The sequence below is a fragment of the Oreochromis aureus genome, linkage group 7 (assembly GCF_013358895.1).
Source record: "Oreochromis aureus strain Israel breed Guangdong linkage group 7, ZZ_aureus, whole genome shotgun sequence".
Taxonomy (NCBI): Eukaryota; Metazoa; Chordata; class Actinopteri; order Cichliformes; family Cichlidae; genus Oreochromis; species Oreochromis aureus.
The window spans coordinates 19,359,323-19,378,860 of NC_052948.1; the positions used below are offsets into that span (position 1 = coordinate 19,359,323).

At 42.2% G+C, this 19,538-nt stretch overlaps 1 long non-coding RNA gene across 1 annotated transcript in view; it reads right to left on the reverse strand.

Moving 5' to 3' along the window:
- Positions 1–1,268: 1,268 nt before the first annotated feature.
- The window catches only part of LOC116310730, a 40,038-nt gene continuing 21,768 nt past the window's right edge, over positions 1,269–19,538 (reverse strand). Inside the window, exons 2-4 of the long non-coding RNA XR_004198740.2 lie at positions 17,537–17,605; positions 9,891–9,970; positions 1,269–3,008 (exon numbers count right to left, since the gene is read on the reverse strand). This is a non-coding gene — a long non-coding RNA (uncharacterized LOC116310730). The remainder of the gene's footprint in view (positions 3,009–9,890; positions 9,971–17,536; positions 17,606–19,538) is intronic.

The following is a 19,538-nucleotide window of genomic DNA, read 5'->3' on the forward strand; positions in this document are numbered from 1 at the left end:
GCTGCTGCAAGTATTCTTCTTTTCAAATTCCTGGCAACTTTGGAAAAAGCAACAGTATATTATTGAATTCTGACTCATATGTGTCAGCCTGAGCCTTGCAAGCATTTCATTAGTTCCTTATTGCATTGGCATGGGTGGGAGGTGGGGGGGTATCCCAAAGCGGATGTCAGAGCTTTTTGTAGTGTTTTGGGTGAAGTGGCAAAGCAGGAGGAGATGAAGGATGGAGCATGGCCTTTAGAGATGCAACCCAAGAGACAGGATGCACACAGAGCCATTGTCTCAGCAGGCTTAGTATTCAGCTCCCTTTTGCTCCATCACCATGGCCGAGGATCAAATCAATTCAGCCTGTTGGCTGGCAGGGGTACAGCTACCCAGTGGGTGCAGCCCACATACAAATACACCCAACACTGGTCTAGACACACAGAATGCAGTGCTGTGGTAGACTTCTTCCCACGCTACAATGTTACAGCTCTGAGCAGTGTTACTCCAGTGATGTGCTGTCAAGCTTTGTGTCAGAGACATCTGGTAGCTGTGCAAGAAGCTCAGCATGGCTGATAACGTCTGATATGTTTGAAACTCTGACATAGGAAATGATATACAGGTGGCAGTGCAACACACTGGAGTTTTAGCGCCTGTAGGGACTGGATTATGTCAAAAATGAGAAATAGTTGCTTCTTGCGCAAAGCTGTCACTTGTTATGTGACAACTGGCTAAAAAAATCCAAGGGTGTGCAAGAACTCTCGCTGTGAGTGACAACTTCAAGCCTGACCTTGATATGAGATACCAGGCTGCAGTCTCAGACACTGAGGTATGTCTGATGTCCATGTTGGGAAAGCGGCTGGCACTTACCTTGTTATCCATGTGTGTGTGTGTGTGTGTGTGTGTATTTATATGTGCTGCTGGCCAGAAAGAGAACACTGAAAACACCATCTACTGCCATATGCTTCAGGCCCCTGTAGTGCCATGGTTCTTCTTTCCATATCTTGTGCTCTGCAGTTTTAGAACACATCGAGGGCCCCGGCTGATCCCAGGACACCACCTGTGGTTCCAATATTTCTCGAAAGATGAAGAGGTCAGGACAGACTAATGGCTTTCCACGATTTTGCATAGTTCAGATTAAGTTCTGGCTTTTCCCAATAAGAGACCCAGCACTGTATGTAAACTGTATGTAAACGTTACCACAGGAAGATACTTTGGAAACCGAAGGAGCTTCAAAAGTTTGAAACATCCAATGAGAGAATAAATCAAAGAAGAGAACACCAAAGAGCAATGATCAATCACCTTATTTTTTATTATTAATTTTGAAGCAAAAAAATAAAAAAATCTGAGTCAAAGACATTTTCCTTACTGCACAGACTTTACCTGCTGCCTCTTCCGCTGCTATGGTCTGATTTGACATCTTTATATAAAATTTCTTAGACTCAGATGATTCATGTAGTTTAGTTTGTCAATATGGAGTTTTTTTTAATGATATGAACAAAATGCTTCCTGATGTGTGTGAATGGTGAAGTATTGCTGCCCTTCAGGGAAGGCAGTAGGTTGTATAGTTATCTCCTGATTGGGCAAAATCACTACCCTGAAACCACACAACCTACTACCTCACCCCGTACGAACATCAGTAAAGGCCCTACAGGCTGGGTAAAATCTCTGGTAATGATAAAAGCGTTATGATGACATATACAATCTGTAAATGAATATACAGAATTTGACAAAAACCATACCTACATGAAAAGCAAACACCGAGATTTTTGTCGAGTTTTAATTACTAAAAAACCCCAAATTGTGATGATTTCTTTTAGATTTTTACAAGTGCAAAGAAAATAAACAAAGAGACCGGCGGCTAAACAGGAGCAACCTTTGGAAACGATTACGCAGCGCAAAGTGTCTGCTGAGATATGAAGTTGTGTTTTACACAAAAAGAATGAACACTTACAATGAAAACACAGTTGTACTTTATTGTCATTCAACGACTTGCACAAAGCGGCTACAGTCCTTAATGACTTTCTGCTATCAAACTTGTGCTACTGAGCCGTTAGCAAGCAGTGCGTCGACCTGGATCCGTGCACTTCCCCAAAGGCATCTGACGACATTACAGCCACTTCAGGAAAGACAGTAAGTTGTATAGTTATCTGACAGGAAGGGTACGACCCTAAAACTATACAACCTACTACCTCACCCCAAAGGACAGTCTTTAAAAACAAAGTCCTTTCAGGTCCCCGTTCATGCAGGTAATCCGCTTTGACACGGCTCACTGAACACAGAACAGCGGTTATGATTCACAGAAACATGCCACTCTCCTCTGGGACACCTCACCGCTGTGGCCAGAGTCTGTGTGCTCAAAACACAATGTGACAACTGGGTCTCCGGGTTCATGGCCCGGGCTGAGGAGGGTAATTCAAATGACCCAACAAGGCACACATGTCTCAAGCAAATTGCACAGCCAAGACATTTCCATATTCAAATGCAACCAGTAAATAACTTAAATGGTATATTCATAACGAACATTGTATAGCAAACACTCTAACCTCAAAAACACTCAGAAACATTATAATTTTCACAAATGTCACATAGCTTTTAGAAGCTAGGGTGGGTGTGGCCAGTCACATGACAAATAAGCAAATAGAATCATTTTAGATCAAGTTCTGGCAAACCTATATATTATTAAGATCAGTGTTCAAAGTAACATATTGAAACAAATTAAACAGAGCTATGCTGTTTCCAGTTTGGCAGCACTGTTTCCTGTGGTTCTGAGTGGAGAGTGATAACCTTACTCACTAAAGTTGAGAGTGGGAGAGCTCAAGCTAGCTCATATCCTGGCCCACATGTGTGGAGCAGAGGTCTGCAGCTGCTGCTGCCTCCGTTAATGTTTCTCACCTGCTATATAACATACATCGAGAAAAGGGGCTGGAAGGGCCCACTGGCCTATAACCTCCTCCCTCCATCACGGTTTCAGCAGCATGTCAGGTAGTCTCCATGTGGAAAAACCCAAGAGGGAAAATCTGTTACTTCTGCAACAAAGACAAAAGGGGAAACAGAAAAATACTCCAGCATGATGACTTTTAGATTTGACATATGTGAGATCAATTGCAAACACCGCAGCCGGTTCAAACGCCGCATTTTGGACTTTTGGGTGAAGACGTGTCTGGCTTTGCTTGCAGTTTGTATATGGGGTTATGTTTATTTACAGTGCGGCTCATGCTCATGTGTTCTTTGATAAAACCACACCATTGTGCGTGTTTCGTGCCATACAGTCGGCTGATGACTGTATATAATCTACTGTACTGGGGAGACAGAAATGTACAGCACAGCACAATACAAAGCAGTATGTCTTGAGCTGAGAGGCCCCATTGTGTCTGCTCAGTGGTGAGTCTGAGGCTCTCTGCATTATTCAACACTGCCTTACTTACACCATCGAGCTGTGGGTTGTAAATATGCGCCGACACACACCTGTACAGTATAACAGACACAAAAGGACCAAACAGACACTTTGCAGACAGAAACAACCTGAGAGAAGAAATATGGCAACCTACAGTTAGCACACATATACATTTGCACACACATTTAGTAATGACAAACGGAGCTCGCATAATTTACAAGGACTTAATGTACTTATGATGGACAACACTTGAATTCATATATTTAGACACTCTAGAATAACACTGCTTTGCAGAAGGCCTGAACATTGAACAAACTCCATTATAGAGCTCAACTTGCAATGATTTTAGGAGCTAAATCAGTCCCTACATAGAGAAAACCGTATGCTAAAGCATGTAACTCATTTTATTGTGCAGTCCTGCAAAACGCTCAGTGGCGTGGGGCCCAGACTTCATAATGTAGGGTTAAGACACATTGTCCTCTACATCTGCTGATTGAACATACTTTAATCTAATATAGTATATGACTCTGGGGTCCTGACCAATAGAGTGCTTGTCCAGGAAAGCTATCATTTTCAAGTGAAGTCAGAGCCAGTTGCTATCTTCCAGTGACAGGGAAATATTCACGCTTACACCCACGCACATGTACTGTAGAGAACTAACATGAAATGCAAGCATATATACACACACCCACAGGTCCATACTCATGTTGCACACTTGGTTTTTTACCATAGTTATAGAGGACAATCTGGAACTCTTCTCTGGTTGTCGTGCAAACTCAACAAGCTGGCTCTGTAACTAAAGTACTGCTTCAGCCTCACACTTCCCTCAGCTCAAGTCCTGCTTTCTGCACATCTTTGTCTCACAATGTCCCATAAAACACATATATGCATGCACACGTGAATGCATAACCAAATGCACATACAGAAGGACACAGTTTGAAACACATGCACACAAGCTTGGAAAAAGGTAGTAAGGTAAAACATTTTATTGATTTACCTAATCATATTTTCACACAGTGTTCACAGCAAAGCTAGGCGCTGCTTAAAACGTCACTTTAACTTAATCACACTTGAGTCTAAGTGCTACATTGCCAATCAGTTCAGCTATAACCTTGTAACCTGATCTTTGAGGTTCTGGCGGTTTAAGGTCAGCGAGTGGGTAGATTTTTTTTAAAGGCCACTTTAATGTAATATCCTACTCAGATTCTTATTATTCATTCCTGCAAATTACAAATTTCCACCATGTTTTGTAGTTTTACTGACCACTCAAAGCTTTAATGTATCTCATCTATTCTGCGCTTACAGAACATACCAACATGAACGTGGTTCATTACCAGAATCTTCTGGCTGTGAGGCAGCAGCACTAACCTCTGCAACATTGCATCACTGACATAAAAGATGGTTACAGAAAAAAACGTCAGCAAATATTAAATGCTCTTCATTTACCTAAAATAAATAAATAATAATGAAAACCACTACAACAGTAAAATTAATATTTAAACCTTCTCATTTTTTATTTGGTCACAGACTGACTTCTGATGTTTCACCATAAAATCTAGAGGTGACAGTGCAGTAGCACTAGCAATGTAGTTTTTACTGCAAGGGGATATTTCTGGCAAGTTCATTAAAGTCATGCAATTTGCATTTTTTGTCTCTATACTTGTGTGTAGAGGCAAATAGTTGACTTTTGGCCAAAAATGCAATAAAGTTTACAACGCACAAGTACAACTACGTTGCATATCCGGTGACCTAGTCAAACCGATGAGATCTGCAAGTAGCACAAAATTTCAAGCGGAAAATTTGAAATGATACGCTTACTTATAGGCTAATATCTAATCAGACAATTATTACATCATCTGTACTGAAAGTCAATGTGGACACAGGTTTTCTATACCATTCATTTAACCGTTTGTTTGATAACCAAAAACTACCAGGCCAACCTTCATGAATAATAAAATAAAACAAAAACAAAAAGCTTCTCACTTGCCACAAGGGGTCACCACAGCAGGCAGCTCTGCATGCTTTGTCAGAGTTAGATGCCAGATACAAGCCCTAAAGGGATGTATGTCTCCAGCTGGAATTGAACAAGTGCCCTTTGACTTGGCAAGCATATGTGTTAACCACTACACCACTTGAGGGGCTACCTCATGTACAAAAATCCTGAGGGGTAAAAAAAAATGAAAAAATAAAATAAAATACAATAAAATCTATTAAAAAAAACATTGTATTCAGGGTAAAAAGATCACTCACTCACTATACTGACTGTATCCACTCCCCGCTTTAAAACACACACAACATGCCTCCTCAGACAGGTGATCGGTGATTGACAGGTGCTCATAGTTCAACTTTGCAAGTACACCCATACACACTCAATATGGTCACATTAGTGTGTGGTCTCTAGTCATAAATGATGTGGTCAGAAATACATGATTTTTTATGTGTTTTTGTGCCCTGCTACAGCAGAAGTGGTGCAGACACGAGGAATCTTGTAGATAGACAGGGTGGACTATTCACCCCCCCCGATACGGATAGCACAGCAGGCATGACCCATCTATTTATACCAGGGCCAAGGGGCAGGCAGCAGTAGGAGGAGGACAGGAGCTGGGGGAAGAGGAGAGGCTGCATGGGCAGGTCCTGTTACACATGCCAGGGGGAATGGCTGGGGCAAGCCACAGGGGGATTCTGCTCAAAGTCAGACAGGTTGACCTCCCCGTCACCTCTGCATGAGGCAGATACTGAGCTTGCAAACCTTGTGCAAGTGTGTGTTAGGAGTGAAAGAACAGGGAGTTCAAAGTTCACATGAATAAGTTTGAATGTACAGTGTGTGCATAGCGCGTGTTTGTGATGCTGCAAGAGCACATTAGTGCATGTGCACTGAACGCACTTGACACTTGTGGTGTTTGTGCATGCAGATGAGCAAATGCATACATGTGCAATTGTGCATGTACTCACGCCAATGTGCTTAAAGTGTGTGTCTGCCTGTAAGACTGCGAGATGAACTGGCCCCACTGACTTATGCCCCTCCACCCCCTCCATCCCGCAGCAGAGCCATAAACATGCCAGGTGAGTGGGGCTGGATTAGGCAAACTTAGCTCATCCCAGTGTGGCCCTGCGGCCCCAACTCTAGAGGTAAAAAAAATGAGACCCCAATCACTGTAATGACAATGCACACAGCAGGGGTTGCCCACACCACTCAGCCCAACCTTGCCAGCTGCTTCTCATTTCTCTCACGCAGTGTACAATCGCACATACACAAAGAAACATCCACACATTTGCATGCATATGCACACAGGCTGCAGGATGCACAGCAAGACAAAGGTCTACCCAGAAAAAAAGCTTGAAAGCAGGTGTCTCAACACTGTCGCAAATCTGGGCCCCCTGAGCCATGGTGCCTGTCTACGTTTTCAATGACTCAACAGATTATTGCTCAAGACATTCAAAATTAGTTATTGAAGGCACTTAATAATGAGAATTTATTATTAATTCAAAGGTGGATTTTTGGTTTTATTTTGCATAGGTGGTACAGAAGTGCATAATTTCACTTTAAAGTGATGTTAACCCTCACGTTATGCTTTGTGGGGTTATTTTTTATGTATGCTCCCTCGCCTTCTTCTGCTTAGGACACTAGCATTTTTATAGATACAGGTCTGAACTGTGTTAGTTTCCCACAGTGGGTTACGTCAATACTGAGTTAAATAAATGTATAAAAATACAAAAAAAGCAACCTTTTTTGCTCATCGAAGTCAAAATCTTAATCTTCGTACTGCCACTCTAAAGAGCTCTGGTGAAATGCGCACTGCTATGTGGCTGCTGGTGACCTACAAGGCCTCCGTCTATTAGAGGAAGCCTATAGCTCTGACTCGTCTACATGCACTGTGTTCTGCGCCGGCCTGCTCGCAGGGCCCCTTTCAAATGGGCAGTGCCCCTTTGAGCGGCATCTGTCACCAGCTATATTTAGAGGGTTGAACAAATACCTTTCTCCCTGAATATGAACTTCAGCTGACAGACAGCAGGCCAGAGTAGGCAGACGGGGATCTGCACAGTTTGTAACCTTCAAGAGCCTGTAACTCTCAGGCTACAGCTGCGTTTAGTCAGGCTCACCACTGAAATCTAAGGCTGTAAATACAGCGCAGTTAACCATAGTTAGCATTGATTTGGCAGAAGTTTTTAGCACCAGTTCCTACAGTTCCAGGATAGCTGCCAGCATAAATGGGAATATACAGTTAAATACCCTGATAACAACTTTTAATACCCCCAACCCCCACCCACCACCCACCCAAATCCCCCCACCCACACAGTGAGGTATAAAAGAATAATGACTGAATGAACTCCTGTGCCTTCAATCTCCTTCAGTGCTTTGAAGATTGCTACGTTTCTGCCTATAAGGTTTTGTGCGTGTGACAGTACAAGTGAGGCAGCCAGTGCGTGACTATGTGACCCTGTTGCATGGCCATCTGCTCTATATAACCATAAACAAATGCAGGCAGGCACAGCTTCACAGTATTATTTCCAAGAGGTCTAGGCCGGGTAAATGTATTCAAGCTTTGGTCTCTGGGTAGATGTTGTAGTGATATGCCCTAGAAGCAGGCCACGGTTATGCAACAGGATTCATAATTCATACTACAAACACAATATGGAGGCCTCTCTGTCCCATATGCAAGCACATGGGCAGATTAAGGAGTGAGCAGTCAAAGGGGACAGAGTGCATTCGGAGCTGCCGCTGACTGAGTGGCTGTCTCATAGAGAGCGTGTATGTGACAGGCCTAAATAGGCCAGGTTTTACTGCCAGAGGGACCTCTGCTATATTTTGCACCTACAGTCTAAATCAGTTACATGGCAGCAGTGAGGCACAATGATACAGTAAGGGAGTTTTTATAACACTCGAAGCTATTAACAGATACAACCCGACGAGCGGTGTCGATCCGCTCGTTTATTTTCTGGTCATTTACAGTGTTGTGTAGCTGATATTTGCTGTTTTTCCGTGGAACTTTAGCCCCTTTCTTCACACACACACATATATATATGTATAACAAAGTTCTTGGAGCTGGTGCGATGAGGTTCATCCAACCTTGCAATTACAAGCAAGTCTTTTCCCCCCCTGCTTTTTAGGTCAATTTAGCTTTTTCTAACATAATTTCTGCTTTTATGACTTTATGATAATTATATTATGTATGATTTTTTTCTCCCAACCCCAGACCTTTTTCTTCTTTTCTTTAACTCGCTGTTGCAATACTGGGCTGTTAACCTGAAACAGTCCCAGAAGCAAAGCAAACAAAAATGAAAAGAAATGGTGTGTGTCATTTCAGACTGGTAGTGGGGGATCAAGAGAGCTTTATACACCTACTGAACACCTGCTTTAGTGTCTGTGGGCTGTAAATGAGAGAAGGGCTTTAATAACATCTGCACTTATAATCAAACGTGTAGCGCACACAGAATTCCCAAGCCGCAGGAAGCTAGTCACTATAGCTATAGATTGCAGGGTGGTGCCTGGGGTTACTAAGTCCATACAATACAGCCGCAGTTATGGGCTGAAGCTCCAGCTCGGTGCACTGTGGTTAGGGTGGAGACAGGTTAAAAAGCAGAGGTTAAAGCTTTTATCCATTCACTGGCTTTAAGAAGCTACAAGACAGCAGGTTATGTTGGGAGAAAGCAGGCGGGGGTTGGAGGGAGCGCGCAAGGGTGCGACACAACTGTGGCCACTGCCAGTGCACATTTGCCCCTATGAAAAAAAAAGGCACTGTTTATGGTGTCCACTCGAGGTCAGCTTGTTGAAAAGAGGAGCTGGAAGTGATCCAGAGTGGAGGCCGCTTGATTTTTATCTAATCAGCCAACAACAATTAAAACATTTCCCCATAAGAAATAGGCACGCTAATGGTCCTGTCACTGTACATTAGAGCGCTACTTTTCCTCAATTTGCACACCTTTTCACAGTTTATTAGACTTTTTTTTTTTTCCTTTTCCCCCTGAACCCAGCATCCAGTCGCACCCACTTTGTTCTTTCCCACTTTACTCTGTTCCTCTGCTACCTGACTACTTTGGCAGCGATGCACAAAATGGCGGCAGGGAGCTGAGAGCTGGAAGGCACAGAGTGGAAGCCATTTTCTAACAGTTTCAGGACCATGCATAGGGAGAGAGAGAGAGAGTCGAGTCTTTGCCTAGCGGGCAGTTCGGATAAGTGTTTTCTGCGCATGTGCGCGAAAAGATTATCTTTGTTTTGTTTTTTTTCTTTCTTAATGTGCTCCGCTAATAAAGCCATCGGGACCTTGGCCTTTCTAAAAAAAGGGATAAGGGCACAACACATTATGATTTTAATCTGTTCCAGGCTCACATCATAATAAGTCTCAGAAAGAGAAAGAAAATACATGTAGACAAAGCGGGGACGTAACCTGCACAGCGTTTAATTACAGGCCCCTATCTCAATGAAATTGAAATGCAAGACAATGCAACAGCATCAGAATACATCATCCTGTACAAAAAAAAGCCCAAAACATTTTTAACACGTTGGGGTACTTACAATCGCCAGTGTGTGTTTGCATAATTTCTCTCTCTGGCCAAAACTGTTTGCGCTTGGAGCTCAAAACTCTGTCTCACTGCCTACGAGAAGGAAAGACAGAGAGGAGGGGGGGAAAAAAATGGAGTGAGAGACAATTTACAGCAACGAAAACAGAGAGGAAGCGAAAAACACAATCGAGAGGAGCGGAGACAGAGAGCCTGATCGGTTGGGTAGCCTGCAGCAGCAGTAGCAGCGGCAGAGGGCTGTAGGGTCTTTTCTCTGTAGCCTGTTTACTAATAAGCTCGCCCTACACTTTTGCCTGGCCAAAGAAACTCATTAGCAAAACATGTAACACACCGCACCCTCTCTGCTGGCCTGTACACCGGCCAACTCTTACTGCCGCATGCTCGCCCTACACCAACACACCCGCAAACTTCACACACACACAAGCTCCTCTGTGGCCTCGGCCTCGCCCGGTAGCGCCCACTCGCTGCATACATGTGCATGCTTTGGCACACCGTGTTACCGAAAGCCCACAGTGTCATGTGCGTGGGTGAAGTGGTGCATCTGCGCGTACTTGTGAGCGTAATAAGTCTTTTTTTGTTTTTTGTTTTACACATGCGGCACAGTATGCTCGGTTCGCAGAAGAGTGCATGTGCGGGCTGCGCAGAGTTAATGTACAAGGTAGCTTTTTGGTTATCGTACGTCGTGCCCATGTGACGCCATCACGTGGAGGTGGAACAGGAAGAGAGGTGACAGAGATAGGCATCGTTAACCAAATCTCCGATTGCGCAAATAAAAAAATACGCGCAGAAGAGAATAAAGAGCAAATGTGACAATTTCGCGGGCCCAGGAGGACACTGCCGATTTAAGGCTTTCACTCGGTGCGGCGGCAGCTGCCAAAGGGTGATAATTCTGGACACGGATGCTAATTGCAGCGCGGAGCATGGCCTTGTCGGGCAAAGGGTCTTTTATATATTGTTTCTAACGTTTGTAATTACAGTGCAGTACCTCGGAGTGTTGCCAGCACATGTTTATGGGCTCATGAGTAACCCAACTCCTCCAGCCTCCACGGAGAGAGATTCATGTCCGAGCTGTGCACCCACTACACTCTGTGCGTGTGTGGGTATGTTGTTTGTGTGCATATACATGTTGATGACTCATGAAGCCTGCCTGTGTGTGTGTGCAGATGGGACAGCCAACATGATATGAGAATATACCACATGAATGGCTGTGAGTATAGAAAGAAAACTACACATACATTATCTTGGTGGGTTTTATGTTGGTATGGAGGCTTTTGTCGTATTTCACTCGAAATTCTAAAACCTTTTGGTGAGTGCAAGCGAGGAAACCTGAGTATATGCACATTACATAAACATCAAGTGCTGTATTTGCTGTATTACATGGCACAAGTCAGCAGAAACTGTAGTCAAACAAAATGAGCAAAAAAACCCCAAAAAACAGCCCAAACCAATCCAGTTCGCTAAACGTTGCCAACAGTAAATGTAGCCAACATAATTTAGCTCATCAGTGACGAGCAGTAGAAAGTGATGGAGTGGAGGTGAGCTGAAGGAAAGGGATTTACAGTATTTTGATAGTTGGGGGGGGAAGGGTTGCAGGCGAGGCTTTTCAACACTTCCAATTTTACCTCCGAGTGGAACGAGGTTGCTGATTCTGCAGTTTTTCTCGGACTAAATTGCCTTGGCGACAGCAGAGGCCAAAAGCTGAAGAAATATATGAGTGCTGGAAAAGAAAAACCGAGTGGGTGCAGCTGAGCATTATCTGGAATATCGCTTTGCCTGGCAGGTACATAAAACAAGCATCTGTCCCGACGATGTGTGCCGAGAGACACTCGCACGTGATGCTGCGCATTATAGCCTCAGTGCGTTTTCAATGCATTGATTAGGGCAGGAAGAGAAAAACAATGAGTATTTATAATGCTCAAATATTACATGTGTCAAACTTCTAACACACTCTCATGAGAAAACAGTGCTCAGTTTTCAAATGTGAGAGTTGTCCAATTGAAGGGAAAAAAGAAACAAACTTTTGCCCAAGAGCTCATGATGTAAAGCAAGCATGTGAATTTTGTTTTTTTTTTTTTACTTACAGAACGTCTGGAGGAAAAAAAAGAGGGATACGTACAGGGGAGGAAAATTCTAATCTTCTGTCATGCCTTGAAACTTTGTCCCAGTCCAATATTATGTCATTATGACTGTACTTACCGTCTCTGTGGAATTGCTGTGGTTTTGTGGATAAATTACATGTGACACTCCCAGCTGACATCCTGATTAACACAGGAAGGAACAAAAAAAAGTCCAGTCCTCAGTAGTCAGCAGGGTAATGGACTAATGGCTTCCATGTATGATGAGATGGGTGAGAAAAAGGAGGGTTTTTTTTTTTTGGTGCAGGAATATGAATGTAAGAGCATCAGCATATGTGCCTGTAATTGTGTTGCAGCTGGCTACTGTTTGTAAATGAACAGAGAGAGAGACAAAGAGCAGCAGTGATCGAGCAAACTAAAAAGTGAAGAAAGCGGTGAATTAGAGAAATGAAACAATGTTTTCGGATAGCTTCACGTTGATAAAGTAGAAGCGAACGAGCAAACGCACGAGCAAACGCACTTGCGCAACCCTTTGAAAAGATGCCGCGCTGCCAGATTTTGCATGAACGCAGCGCATGCTTCACAAACAGGAAAGGACACACGAGCAGAAACACAGACTTGGAGATACATTCAACCCCGCAAAAATGTAGCAAACTGAAGCAAACACAAGCATCAAAACCGTGGAGGTTGCGCATGGTCTCTGTAACACGAATGGGTTTTTTATGTATTAGTGTACTGAATGTGCTCGTGGTCGCTGTGTTATCACAGAGTCCCGCCCTCACACCCTGCCTGCAATCACTGCCCGAGGACTACACGCCGACACAGACTGCACAAAAGTTCCGGTGCAGAAACATCCAAACATAACCACAAAAAAATAAAAAACGGATAAAGTAGGAGTGGTGCTGCAGATAAACACACCTCAATACACAGCTTAGGTGTTAATCTATACATAGTTTGGGGTTTTTCCCCAGCATTTTATAAATTTTTTTAGTTTTTATGACATAATTTCAGCACTTGTATGGTTGACCAGAACGCTGAAAATGCTTGTATATGTTTTTTTTGTGTGTGTGCAGGCATTGAGGACTTTTTCTCTAGATTCTCTCCTCTCTGTTTAGGCCTGGCCTACTTTCTTGTGTACTGTAACTCTGATCCTGTATGTGCCACAGCCTGTAGTGGCCACTGTAGATCCACTCATGGATTCTTCCACGTTGAGGAGAGCAACAGGGGGCCTGGTCATCTTCTAATACAGAGACTCAGCATGACTGCACTAAAAGGCCCCTTTTAAAACTTTTCTAACTCGGTTTTTGAAGGCGCTACGATGCCTACACGAGCACAGTGAAAAGCATTTTATTGCAGGTTTTGGTGGAGTTCACCTTGACCTTTGGATGCGCTGCAGCAACACTATGCAGACCTGCTGCATAGTGTTACTGCTTCAGTAAGAATCCTGCACCTAAATATAGGATGGATCAATATATTGATGCTTTGAACTCATTTTAGATCGACATAAAATCACATCAGGTTTAATTTTTTATGTATTTTCTTTAATATACAAGACCATTTACTAAAAAGTGGGAAAGTAATTTAAAAAGTTTAAAAATGTCTTTTTAATAGAAACAGACATGCAGTTAAGAAATATCTGATCACATAATAAACAGTGAGATAAACATGCTAGAAAATGTCCATTCTTTAAACATAGAAAACACTTTTACAGTGAACCTGTGAATACATTCAACTTACGAGTGCTACATGCGTTTTTGTAGAGCAAGCCCAGACAGCAGAGTATGACAACAAAATCCCAAACCCTGACAGCTCTCCAGAGAGCTCAGACATACAATATAACTTCCATTATGTTGGCTTTCTCAGTTTTATTGTATTTTTAACGGCACACTGAAGCTGCTTTAAGCAGCAGAATTCAAAGCGGCTTCATTATTATGGCACAAAAATATATTTACAGTGAGTGGTGACTTGGCCCCCATTCATCACTCCAATCTGGATTTCATATTAGCCAGGAGGAAATTGGATGAAATTCACAACATCACAGCAAGCTCATAAATGAAACAAAATCACATAATCTAAAATACCAATTTATCCACTTAACAAATGAAGCACTGTGTCGGTGGCTTATTGCTGCGTTGTACTCATGAATGACTCATTTTCACTGAGTTGCACTAGTAAGAATACGCTGAGCACTCGCACACGACCTCAATCACATACTCAAAACTTCAAACTCAAACACTCAGACAGCAGTCTGCACAGGGCTGCCTCACCACACACACACACACACACACACACACACACACACACACACACACACACACACACACGAGCATCAAATGTACAAAATGAAACAGCAACAAAATACAACAATATTACACTCCATGTATTCTTGCTGATGTGAAACACATATTTTTTTTAAAATTATGTATGATTCAAAAATGTGAAAATGTCCAAGTGTGTAAAAAGTGATTATTGCAATTTTACACACAAAAGAAATTACATATTTTTACTGCTACTATATAAATGATAATTTGGAGAATAATTCATACAACAATTGCCTTTTTTACACTAGTCGAAAGGTAGAACTAAATAATTATATTATTATTATTATTATTATTAATTTAATTCTGAGAATTGTCGCAGTTATAAATATATTTAAATTTTTATTGTGACACTTGAAAAGTCATGGAATAATAAAAGGGTAGTTTGTGGTTTTTGTGGTCAAATATATATATATATATATATATATATATATATATATATATATATATATGTACATATATCTATATATATATATCTATGCCAAAATTGAAAGAAAACAGTTTTTAAGAAAAAAATCAAATACATGATGCAGCAACAAGTAGAAACATGCTCAATCATGCCTTGCACCATTGTTTTACTGTAAACACACACACACACACACACACACACACACACACACACACACACACACACACACACACACACACACACACACACACACACACACACACACACTAAAGAAGGCTGCTGCTGTGTCTTATCTATCCGTAAACTGATCTCTACGGTAATGTAAATACTTTAAAAACAGTGTTTTAGCATACACATTATTCTTTCACGCTGCTTAGTTTCCTCTATGAAGACATGTGCTTACAAAAAAACTTCACGGGACAAACTTTAGATTTGTTTTAAACAATTACACGTGGCAGAAAAAAATGAGGACGCACATATTCGGCCGTTTTTATATTTTCTTCTCTTTTTACTACGCATTATGACATATTTGAGTTTCACATGGACAAACTCGAATATAAATTAAACTGAAAGTGAGTAATAAATTAAAAATACCAGATATGTTTAAGCTCAGTATGATACATATAATAAAAATAAATATTAATAAATTACTTACAGAATTGCTGCGAATATTGTAGAAAAATAACTGACCATGACAAATAATTTTTTTGCATAGTGCACCCCCTTCCCCCCCTCACACACACACACACACACACACACACACACACACACACACACACACACACACACACACACACACACACTTTTTTAAAACTTATCTATTAAAAAATGTCCCACGTTTTTTCAGATGGATTTTTGTTAGCACCATATGTTTTAACCAACATACTTAACATACTAAGACTAAGACTAAGAATAATTGTTGAATTTTTTCCCCCCATTCAAGTTCAAGGACAGTCAAGTTCAAGTTTGAGAACTTGGTGTTGTAGCTGTGGCACGCAGTTTTGGCGTCTGCTTTGCTTCTGCATTATATTAAAAACATATTTCCTTTTACATGAAGTATTTTTTTTTTTTAAAACATTAAAAGAAGAAGCCATTTGAGCCACTTTGCTGTTGGTAATTACGCCAAAAAATGCTTTTAACCAACCATTTGACTAAACCTCACATCATACACCAAGAAGGCATCAACAAAAAAAGTACAATTCTTATGAACTACTATTAACTACACGAATACATTTACACCCCCGTTTGACTGTAAATTTGTATTAGTGTGTATGTGTGAGTGTGTCTGTGTGTGTCCCATTGCTAGCTCTGCTGTGTAGATGCAATAAACTGTTAGTTTGCTTCAGTGCACAGACTGCGTCACTGTGGGTTGTACCAGGCTGTTGCGTTGTTGTAGGTATGCTTTTACACACAGAGAGAAAATGCTGAAAACCCTGCCATCTGCCTCTCAACATGCAACCTTCCACTGCACTCCTGCCATTCAGTGCCAAAAAGGCCTTAGGGGTGGAGTAGCGAGATACTCCTCCAGCCAAAACCATGTGTCCACAGCTAGTACAGCAAAGCTTACATTCATATGAATGAGCATAATAAGCTACATATGCAACAGTAAGCCTCACTCTTGAAAGCTTTGAGTAATCATTTTGACTTTGTCCTTCAAAAAAGTCATCTTTTATGTAAAACCCGACACCCAGCATAACACAGCACATCTGAGATCCGAAGCAGAATATTCGGCAAATATGCAAACTTTCGTTGAATAAACTAGAAAATTTCCGCAATTTTCAAAAAACGCAATCAGAAAACAGCTTTACTGCAAATTTGATTATACTTTTAAGCGACACCTCGAAGAAGATTTTTCTCATTAGACTTGGGAATGTACTTTGCTATTTTAATGTCTTAAAAACATTCAAGCAGTAGAGATTTCCCATGATCTTGATCATTAAATTCACAATATCCACAGTCAATTTTTAGAAATTCTCTTGTTGGTGAAACTGCTGCGTTTGTTGCTCATTCAAGTTTGTTCTTCCATCAAATCAAGAGAAATGCGATTAGTATCAACATAAAAACAAAAGCATCTATACTTGTATGCAAAGCGCTTGTATCAAAAGCACAAGTCTTATAAAATCTGTATTCAGACATGTAAGATATAGATCCAAAAGTGGGGAAAAAATATGAAGCAATCCTCCGATTAACAAAAATTATGTATACAAAAGCAAATGGTGAAGAAATGGTGAGTTATTCTCTGTTCTGTTTTCTTGAATAAAATATAAGTTTACCAAGTACAATCCGCAAAAGCACAAAGTCAAAGAAATTTGCCATTTAAAAATAAATAGTTGTAAAAATTAAGACGTCCTCCAAGCTTCTGAAAACATTAAACTGATCGAAATGATCAGCGCACCACGTGCTTCTCTTCATACAGTGTATTCTAAGCTCGGACAGCATCACTCATATGAAATACCTCCACAACTATGGCCTTACACGTACTCACTGATTGCCATAAAGTAGGATTATCCAGTCAACAGAGTGCTTTTTTGCCTTTTTTTGTATGTGTTGCTAAACTATGAATGAGTTTGTAGAAATTTTTAGTGGAAAAATGTTCTTGAAATCATGAGAATAGCTGTTAAGGCTCTGATACCTGCTGTTCTAAGTGCGGGGCTTTAAATTCGGATGCATAAATGCTCGCTCAGGTGAAAAGAAACTTTGTGTAAGGACCTCAAATGCATCGAGATGTTTATTTGTACGCGATTCCTGCAAAACACTGAAAGCCCAAAATGCAAACACATGGATAAAGTACATCGGAAACCATGCATCCATAGGCATATTTTAAATGAAAATTACTCACCAGTTACCAGAGCAAAGACGCTAAATGTCCGGCGAGGCTCAGAAGCTCTTCCCGCTTTGATCCACATCTCTGTCAAGAAGAGGAGAAAGCCATAAGCTCCAGTTTGGTGCTTCTTGCATAACCCTGTGATTTCCCTCAGACTGTCCCGTTCACAGCCGTGCCTCAGCCTCAGCTCCAGCCTCATTGCCCACGTCAGTCTCACCTCCAGGCACAAACCCCTCCTTCAACCACAGTCTCAACCCAAAGCTCAGGGCTGCACGGCTTGCCTGCCACCAGCTGGGTCCAGGCCTGGTGAGGCCTGAAACAATAGGAGGCCATGAGGCTGTCTGCGAGGCTCCAGCTAAGCCGCCTGCTAGTTAACAAGTCTTTGAATCAGGAATGTTAGCAAACAGACAAACAGCATGTCTGATGCATGCAAATAGCACAACCAGTCCAGTCACAGCCTTGGCTGAGCACATGAATAATTCACAAGTCTATATGCTTCTCTCCCACATTACCCCCTCCCTCTTCTCAAGTGAAATGCCTTCACTGGAATAAGTGAGGCAAAGTATTCAAACCTCTGTTTTACTTTAATAGTTGATAACGTAACGCAACAATAACGCAAACCGGTCATGCAGAGACGTAACATGCACGGCTACTGGTGACGTCTCAACAACTTGCAATTCAACAATTCGCTTCCCCCCCCCTTTTTTTCGCTTATTGCCTGTTAATTTCTTTTGTTTGCAATTGGCACCTGTCCCAGTAAGAGCTCCAGCTCAGCGCACCACTCATTTGCCCTGGAGAGCGAGTCAGCGTGAAAGAGAGAGAACAAGAGTGAGCAAGAGACAGAAGGAGACAGCGAAGGAGAGAGGACATGGAGAGGAAACAGGAGGAGAAGCAGAGTAAATACAAACAAGGTGCGGTACTTCACGCCAGTCGCTGGCGCGGATTACGAAACATCTCCTTTAAAACGCACACGTATACCCTACTGAGAGACTGGTCACTCTGTGACTGCCATCCATGGACATCCCGGCCACGAGCCCACCACCACAAACAGGTTACCCGTCAAAAATGGCGCCCCTGGCATTCCAGGTGGATCAAGGCCCATCAGATGGAGAAACACCACCTTGGCAAATTTTGATCCAAAATGAGAGAAACCAAATAAACGCGGCTAGAAACCAGCAAGGGGAAAAAAACCTAATAAAACTAAACAAAACAAACAAACAAAAAAAAGAAGAGGAAAATGAGATACAGTTTTAGAAAATAAGCAACAGAAAAGCAGAAGAAACAGCGATCAAAAATCCAGAGCGGTGCAAAAATCAATGTGCCAAAAGTAAGAAAAGGGCCCCTAAAAAAAGCCACTTGTTGCCAGGTTTTGCAGAGCTGCTGTGCAGCTAGTTGGAGGCAGAGGGTTAAAATCCAGCTAGTAGTGAGTAAAAAAAAAACCAAAAAAAAAAAGATCCATCTATGGAAGGGCGGGCTGCGGGGAGGCCCTGACTGTAGAAATAGCAGCAGACTTTTTTTCTTTTTTTTTTTCTCCCCTCGCAGAGCTCAAGTCTCCCCCTTGCGTGTGGCTCTAGCAGAAAGAGAGGAGCGACCGATACAGAGAGAGAAGACGAGGAGAGGGGGAGAGAGAGAGAGAGAGAGGGAGAGAGAGAGAATCCAAGAGGAGGAGACAGACAGGCACACAGTGAAGGGGTAGAAAAGCTCGGCTGATGATGAAATAGGAGGTGTAGCAGAGCGCGCGAACCAGTCACTTTTTCATCACATGTCCAACACGGCAAGGAACTGTATTTGCACTGGGGCCTGGGGAGGGAGGGAGCATTAGATGGGTGGGAGATGGAGACACAGAAGGGAAGAGAGCGAGGCAGAGTGGGAGGGTGGAAAGCACTACATGTGGGAGGGGTGGAGGAAGAAGAATGACACAGAAATCCACTCCTCCCAGGCAGCGCGCAGGCTCAGTGCCTGCACTCACACGCCATACTGGGATCCACTATAACGTACGTCAGCAACTATATCAGCT